This window comes from Octopus sinensis, linkage group LG1, assembly GCF_006345805.1.
Source record: "Octopus sinensis linkage group LG1, ASM634580v1, whole genome shotgun sequence".
Lineage (NCBI taxonomy): Eukaryota > Metazoa > Mollusca > Cephalopoda > Octopoda > Octopodidae > Octopus > Octopus sinensis.
This window is the reverse complement of record NC_042997.1, coordinates 138,110,453-138,119,814: the sequence shown is the minus strand read 5'-3', so window position 1 is coordinate 138,119,814 and position 9,362 is coordinate 138,110,453. Positions and strand designations below refer to the sequence as shown.

At 35.3% G+C, this 9,362-nt stretch overlaps 1 protein-coding gene across 1 annotated transcript in view; it reads left to right on the top strand.

Annotated features, from left to right (window-relative positions):
- The first annotated feature begins 6,239 nt into the window (after positions 1–6,239).
- LOC115210802 (splicing factor 3B subunit 3) overlaps positions 6,240–9,362 on the top strand; it is a 45,198-nt gene continuing 42,075 nt past the window's right edge. The window contains exon 1 of the mRNA XM_029779546.2: positions 6,240–6,394. The gene's annotated coding sequence lies outside the window, so the exon portion shown is untranslated. The remainder of the gene's footprint in view (positions 6,395–9,362) is intronic.

Genomic DNA, 9,362 nt, shown 5'->3' with positions numbered 1-9,362 from the left:
AATAATAATAATAATAATAATAGACAGGCCATCATGCATACATAAAATGTATGTGTGTACAAACAAGGGTGTATGTGTGTGAGATAAAATACAGAGCATAGAAAGCGTCTGTAACAGAACATTAGAAGTTCAGACACAATGAAGATAAATACCAGTTCGTAGTAAGGCACACAATAGTTGAAGTGTTGTAACAAGAAGTTGTGGCTACAATTCAGCACCGGTTAAAGCACGTCATGTAAATGGTTGTGGCTACTATGCAGAGCCAGTTACTTGATACAGGTTGTACTTTCTGTTAACCACGGTGAAGTCATTCACAAACAGTGAGGAGTTGACCTGAGCGAATGTTGCGGTGTACATAGAGATGTAGTTAGCATTGTTAAGATGAAGGCGACAGAGATGGAGGTCCTGAATACTGCTGGTGTTGTCTGTCACTGGAACTGGCTGTGTGCTCTGTGGTCAGTGGTTAGACCTTAGAAGGTCTAGAACCAAAGACAAAATACAGTTTTTGTAACTAGCTTTCATAGAGACTAGGAGGCTCCAATGGAGATTTAGAAGACTGTGTCACGGGACCTTATCAGAAGGCTGTGATTGGTTGGGTTGCACATTGGCGCGTAATAGAGCAAGAGACAAATTGCGCCAATACCAACCAATCAGAGTAGTGGACACAACAGTGTCCAAGCGGCCAAAGACTAGCTGTTATCTGCTATGTCCATATTTATGTTATATATAACAGAGAGAGAGAATTTCACTAAGTGTATGCTATGTCATTGATTGGTTGAAATTACCAAAATACGGCAACTTTAACATGAAATAACTTTGTAAATATAAAGTTTTCTCAAAAGCGCTAAGAGTAAAAGATGTTTTATGACACATTCTACCAGTATACAAAGTTTGAAAGTGTTTAGTTACAAAAAATTATTTTCTAAATCTGCTGGTCAAAAGGTAAAGAGCCCAAAGTTCTTTTTTAATCTAAAATATACTCTCCTTCATTTTCTACAATGCTCTTCCATCTATTTGTTAGACTTACAAGGCTCCTCTTCCAAAATTCACTTATCCACAAAAAGTACTCTTCCAGTACTGTTCTGACCTTGTCTACACAATTCATATTTATTTCATCTAAATGATTTTGAAGACTGTGGAATAAATGATAATTAGATGGAGCAATGTCCACCGAAAATGGTTGGTGGAGCATCATTTCCCATTCAAACTGCTCCAGCCTTTGGAATGTCATCTTTGCTGTATGTGGCTGAACATTATCCTGATGAAAGAACACTTTTTGTCTTGAAACTAAAAATGATCGTTTTTCTTCTAGCACTGACTTAAGCTGCTCAAGCTGCTTACAGTAGATCTTCTTTGTTATTGTTTGGTTTGGGTTTAAAAGTTCAAAGTGGACTAAACTTTTTATATCCCATCAAACTGATAACAACACCTTACATGGGTGAAGACCTTCTTTGGCCTGGGATGCTGGTGATTCTCCTTTCCCTACCCACTGTCTTGGGCATTTGACATTTGTATAGAGAACCCATTTCTCATCATTAGTCATTATTTGGTTTAAAAAAGGTTCATTTGTGAGATGTGACAGCAAAGAAGAGTACATATTCACTCTCTGCACGCAATTAGTTTGTGAGGAACCCATTGACACAATTTGCTGACTTTCCTGATGGAGCACAGGTGTTAATGAATGACCAAATCCAAGCTTCTTTGCAATTTTCTCAACAGTTACGATGGGATTTTGTTCCACCAGGATTTGCAGGATGTTCTTGTTGAGCTCTACTGGTCTTCCAGGGCATGGCTCATCTAGGCTGTAGTTTCTGGCTTGGACTTTCTGGAACCACCATTGACACTGGCTTACACTTATTGTCTGATCTCCATATACTGCATTAATATTCCTCGCACTTTCTGTTGCATTGTTGCCTTTATTGAAATCATAAAGCAAAATATGCCAAATATGCTCCTTTGTCACTTCCATTATAGCTTTGAAAAAATCGAACCGTACTCTTCAAAATTTGCACTAAGAATAAGTACAAGGTAAAATTACTATTGCTTTTATAGCAAGTTGATGCAGGTAGTTTATCCCATCCCCCTCCGACTTTTAATTCATGCAATTGAAAAAAACCCCACATTATTTATGGGATGACCCAATATATATTTATATATATATATATTATATATATATATATATATATATATATATATATATATATATACATACACACACACACACATACATTTGATGTATGTTTCCATGAATCAAATATGCTTACAAGGCCTCGGTTGGCTCAAGGCTATGGCAGAAGTCCAAGGTGCAACCCAGTGGAACTGAACCTGGAACCATATGGTTGGGAAGCAAACTTCTTACTAAACATCCTTGCTTCCGACTGTATATGTTTATAGATTTCCATTTTTTCCTGACTTACGTATTCTTAGATGGCAATATATATATAGTGGGAATTTACAAAAAAAAACAACAACAAAAGACGAAGATGGGTGTGCAAACAACAAACAGATGTATTAGTTTACACACACACAAGGACTAATCTCTAACTGTGGAGGGAACCTGTGGTAGGAGTAGACTCAGGAAGTCATGGGACAAAGTGGTGAAGCATGATCTTCATTTGAACACATGAAGGCGATGACATGCTACCAAGACCACACGAACACACGAAGGCAATGACAAGTTACTGAAACCTTTGGCGATATGCCATGCTGGAGAAGACCCATCAACCCAAGTGAAATTGTAGTCATGGCCGATGCCAGTGTCATGTAACTGGCATGTATAAAGCACTCTTTAAACATTGGGCCTCATGGAGGCAATGATAAGTGACCAAGACCTCTGGCAATATTCTGCGCTTGAGAAGACCCACCAAGCCAAGTGAAATTGCAGTCGTGGCCGATGCTGGTGTCACATAACTGGTACCCATGCTGGTGGCATGTAAAATGCACCCGTTACATTCTTGGAGTGGTTGGCATTAGGAAGGGCATCCAGCCATAGAAACCATGCCAAATTAGACTGAAACCTAGTGTAGCCCTAAAGCTTACCAGTTTCATTCAAACCATCTAACCCATGCCAGCATATAAAGCAGAAGTTAAATGGTGATGATGATGATATTTATAGGCAAGGCTGTGTGGTTAAGACATTTGCTTCCCTAAGTATGTTTGGAGGTTTAGTCACACTGTGTAGCACCTTGGGCAAGTGTCAGGCATATTAAGGCCAGAGCTTAAACAACAAACATATCACTCACTACCTTAAGCCTTCTCATAGCAAATCACCTGAGACTGCCCCTTGTTGTTTGACACCAACTTCCTGTTTAAAAGTGATTTAGAATCTCACATAACATTTTGTGTTAATTCATGGTCCAAAAATCAGTTTAATAATGACAAATGTATTTTATTAAATTCTTCATTATTTTCAAAATTTATTGAAAGAAAGGTGGTGCATTTCAAGAGAAATATGGTAACAAAAGGGTTCGACTATTCTATGAGACATCTTATATGACATTCAAGTTCAAAGTTGTGGAAACTTTGTCAAACATTCTCAAATATTTCCATAACCAAGCCTTCAGAAGAATAGGGAGTAAATGACAGATTATACAAATTATACAAGTGAATAGATGCACCTTTTACATTTTGGGTATTTTTACCTTTTGACCTACAGATTTTAAAAATAATTTTTTGTAACTAAACACTTTCAAACTTTGAACACTGGTAGAATGTGTCATATAAAACATCTTTTACTCTTAGCATTTTTGAGAAAAACTTATATTTACGAAGTTATTTCACGTTAAAGTTCTCATTCAACCAATCAATGACATGTATTCAGCCGAATAAAATTACTGCTGTTGTTTGTCAACAAGAACTTCCAGCGGTGTGTATTTCGTTTGTCACTGTTATTTATGACAACCTAACCCTAACCCTAAAACCCTAACTCTAACCATAAAACCCCAACCCTAAAACCTTAAAACCAGTACAAACGCACGAACGATGTCATAAATAACTGACAAACGAAAAATACACCGCTGATAGTTGTTGACAAACAACGTCAGTAATTTTATTCAGCTGAATACACGTCATTGATTGGTTGAAATTACCGAAATACGAGAACTTTAACGTGAAATAACTTCATAAATATAAGTTTTTCTCAAAAATGCTAAGAGTAAAAGATGTTTTATATGACACATTCTACCAGTGTCCGAAGTTTGAAAGTTTAGTTACAAAAAATTATTTTTTAAATCTGTAGGTCAAAAGGTAAAGATCCGAAGATAGCATGAAATATTTCCAAGAACCATCAAGAACTCAATGTCACAAAGAAAACCTTTTACTCAAAATACTTCTTAGGACATGGGAACCATTAGTGTAAATAAACATTTAACCCATTCATTCCTAACAATATTCTCTTGTAATAACATTGAGGACTGCATTAATTGCTTTTGTTTTTTAATACAATTTCTTGGGGCATGGCAACGAGCTGGCAGAATTGATAGCACGCCAGCATTTCGTCAAACTTTGCATTTCGAGTTTGAATTCCGCTGAGGTCAACTTTGCCTTTCATACTTTTGGGGTCGATACAATAAGTACCAGTGAAACACTGAGGTTGATGTAATCGACTATACCCCTTCCACAAAACTGCTGGCTTTGTATCAAAATTTGAAGCCAATATAATTTCTTACGGTTAAGACAGCGAACAGACAGAATCATAAGTGCTTTTCGGTATTTCGTCCGACTTAAAACTATCTGAGTTTAAATTCCACTGAAGTTGACGTTGCCTTTCAAACCTTTGAGATTGATAAATTAAGTACTAGTTGAGCACGGCGATCTTTTCCTTTTGAACGGCAGTTTTCAACACAATTTCTAGTTAACTAAACACTTTTAAACTTCATATACTGGTAGAATGTGTCAAAATAAAACATTTTTTTCTCTTGGCTTTTTTGAGAAAATTGTAATTTGTAAGTTTAACGTAGTTTAATTTTTTGAATTTTAACCAATCAATTGCCTCTAGTGAGCTAAAATCATTTGCTGCGTCTAAAACTGAGACAACATCCTGTCACTAACCCTCACCCTCACCTAAATTTTAGCCTTTCGGTTTTTTTTTCTTAATTGTTAAATTAATTTAATTGTTACACGTGTGTCTAAAATTATTCGTTTTGTTTTTGTTTTTGCTTTCGTTATGTATATGTACGGAAAGCGTGTGTATAAAATTATAGAATTATTTTGTTTGTTAATTGTTTAAATTATTTTCCATTGCTTTCGTTTTTTTTCTTAATTGTTATCCTTAAATTAATTTAACAATTAAGAAAAAAAAAAACGAATGACTAAAACGAAAACAAAACTCAAAACAGAAACAAAACGAATAATTTTAGACACACGCGTAACAATTAAATTAATTTAACAATTAAGAAAAAAAAAAACGAAAGGCTAAAATTTAGGGTTAGGGTTAGGGTTAGTGACAGGATGTTGACTCAGTTTTAGACGCAGCAAATGATTTTAGCTCACTAGAGGCAATTGATTGGTTAAAATTCGAAAAATTAAACTACGTTAAACTTACAAATTACAATTTTCTCAAGAAAGCCAAGAGAAAAAATGTTTTATTTGACACATTCTACCAGTATACGAAGTTTAAAAGTGTTTAGTTAACTAGAAATTGTGTTGAAAACTGCCGTTCAAAAAGAAAAGATCCTAGCACGGCGGTCAATGTAATCGATTTACTTCCTCCCCCGAAATTGCTGGGATAGTGTCAAAATTTAAAACCAATTTAATTTCTTTGGGTAATATTTAACTAACGTCCTAATATTAGTGCCATGTTTTGTATTTCATCAGAATTTCAACTTTTTACGCAACCTCTATAAAATCACTCGATCTGTTAGAAAGAGCAACCAAATCTCCCTCAACACCTTATGAAAAGAGATTGAATAAAGTTTTGCTAGTTACATCTGAAAAGACAGGCGGGACATGACTGGAGCGACTTAGAATATAGGTCTATTCAAACAAAGCTAGCTCCAGTTTTCAGTTTATAATTGAATTTTATTTGGAGTTGCGCTTTATATTAGTTCCTGGTTATTTTTGAATTGAAAAAGACGACTTAAATTAGTTTAATAAGGATTTGCATGGAAACTCAAATGCATTCAGAAGGAATGATGCATTTATAACAATTGGCCGATCACATTGATCATACATAATTATTTTTCGAAGGAGACTCAAAGAAATCAAATATGTATTCGCGCCATGAAAAAGGGGAGTTAAGCTGCTTGTCACTCTTCATTGTTTGAAAATTGCATATTTTCCCGGATATATCAATCCAATGTATCAAAATTATTCAAATAATCTGTTAAAATCCTCTAATTGTTTTTATGGTATCATATTTTAATTTACCCCATGAATAGCATTGTTATCTAACAAGGTAAGAGGACTTATTTTGTCTTAATTTTGCATCCTTTGTCTATCTTAAAACTGTAATTGCCGGTTGTATATGCATACAACCATTTTTTCTAACATGGTCGTTGAAAGCATGATACGTAAACTGATCAACTATATACTATATTATGAAACTATATAACAACTGCAGCTTTAAATTGTTTTTAATGAATAACAAAAAAATTATCTTGATACATACGTTAATAATTGTCAAGTGCTTAATATTTTGCATCAATACTATCGTATTGATTACGTGTTACATCCAATAGTATATGAATCTCGGTTAAATAAGCTCATTTTTGTATATAGAATAAATTTTAATGCTTAATTATTTGTTTCATTTTCAAAGTTATGCATTTCACGTATACAGATGTTAATCATAAATAGAGAATACACGTACAATGACACAGACATTAATTCCGGCATCTAAACACAAACAAAATATAGAGGAAGGTGAAGCACATTATTAGCACATGGCCAGACACACTTTTATTTACATCAATAGTTCTTGTAATGTGACTTCAGTATCTCCGATTATTTGCAATCGTGATCGATTTTCTTTTGCAACTTTTGAAGCATTTTCTGGTAATTTGAAAAACTGTCTTTCCATAAGTGAATATTAAAGACCAACATATATGTTGTTATGGTAATGAGAAATGCTTGTTTCTTTGTTTATCAGTTAAATTGGCTGTGGCTCAATTTGCTAGATGGATCGTTCGCTATGTTATTTAACAAATTACTGTCCATGGAAAGAGTAAAAATGAAATTATCACAGCACTCCTGTTTATGAATACGAACCGCATTATTCTATTGTTTATCATGATGTGCTTAATTCGTCGTTAAAATTAGTAACAACGAAAGGGCATTCTTTCATATTTTATATAGAAGACGATTGGATCGATTAAAAGTTTTTCTTACAAAATTAGCTATACTCCGAGAGAAAATAATTCATCATCATCATCGATTGCACCACTTCACAATTCGAAATTGCATAGCTTGATTCCACGATTCCACTCCGCACTGCATACTAAGATGAATAGTGCCCTTGTCCATTCTGAAAGCACGGGAATATGTTGATCGAATTGCTGCATTTTCTGGTCTAGCTAGAAAATATGTTCAAAATATTCAGGTTGTGTCTATGGGATTCTTTCGTTTTCCTATCATAGATTTGTGATTGAGATATTGTGAACTTAACGTTTAATACATTCTGCCGATGTTGTGATTTGCGAACTAGCGGAGACAACGTAGGGCCGAAAGGATCCTTTGGTTCGAAGATATGACAACTTCGTTAGTGCTGGTGACAATGAAATGCACCCAGTAAACGTTGTAGAGTGGTTGGTTTTAGGCAGGGCGTCCAACCGTAGAAACCAGCCCAAAGTGAAACGCACGAGCGTAACGTGGCCCTCCGAACTGTCCGGTTCGTACCAGTACGTAAAACAAACGTAAAATGGCGATGATCTACCATCATCCGTGTTTTTTTTCTTCTATTGTTACTGACTGTTTTCATTTATTGTTGCATTGCACTATATTTCTGTATCTACTTGTGTTTGTGTTGATTAGTTAATATAGTCTGATGTCAAATAAAGCCTTGGTCTTGTGAATGAAATTTGGTAGATGGAAATTGTAATACCAGTCGATACCGTTTCTGTTTTTGAGTGGTAGAACACACCATTCACTTAGCCACTAAGTGCTTTAAATCGAGTCCACTTTATTGCAAACATCTGAGGATAACATTCTTTCCATCCACCAGTCACAGAAGACCTGAAAAAGATTGCCTTTCCTGCTCTGACGTAGGGGAAAAACGGAAAAAAAAAAAAATTACCTACTGATATGCCTAAATTGTCATTTCCCATTCTCTTTGGGTCATAACGTCCTGTTTCCATGTTTGCATGAATCAAATGGAATTTGTTGAAGCAGATTTTATTTGGGTGGATGCCCTTCCTGTTGCCAACCTTCATCTATATCCATAGCTAGACATACTTTTCACAGAAGACTGGAAATGAACAACCTTGTTTGTAGGATAATTACACTAGCTTGCAACCATCCTATGATGTCTGGACAATGGTACACAACCACAGAAACACACATACATGCACATGTATACACATACATATACACATAATTTACTACTCTCAGTTTCTGACTACCTCATCCCTTTACAAGGCTTTAGTCAATTTGAAGCTATAGTGGTGTACCCAAGACCACACAATTGGCAAGCAAGCTTCTTAACCACACAGCCATATCTTCGATGCAGAACAATGAAAATCCAAAGAGTAATGTATCTTTTCATTCTTAATATGTTCTGCCAGATTCAAATGTAAATATTTGATTGCTGTTGTTTTTTGTGATCAGGGAACACCTCCCTTTAGACGGTGCATGTTTGTAACAAGCAATTCATTGGTTCAACCCTTTAGCATCCGGATTACTGTGTCAAATGTAATGTTTATCTATTCACACCATTTTCAATTAGTTATGCGTCATCTTGTAGCATTGGCATTTGATGATGTGATTGCTTATTTTTAGAATGACATTGCAGGATATGTGTGAGAAGCTAGATCTGGCTAGTTTGAACATACAACAGGTAGAATATTTGGGATGGATATGGCCAGCTTAAAAGCTAATGGGGCTAATGGTTTAAGGGGACTTAGAGATACTGGTGTTTTGACCTTACTGTGTGTCTCCTCAGTCAAATTTATCTTGCCAGATTGATGAATCTAATGAGCACAAGCTTTTGTTTATAGAGCTCAGCAAACAAATTATTTACTGATATGTGCTCTTGTCTGCCAAACAGATAATCATTTATGAGGTGCACTCCTAGCAGCAAGAATTCAAACAATAGTAGGGCAGCTTTGTCTGAGGAGACAAACAAGGGCAAAACATCACTGTCTCAAAGTGTACTTGCACTTGTTATATTGTTACATGCATGTTATAAACACACATTATCTAAAGGAAGG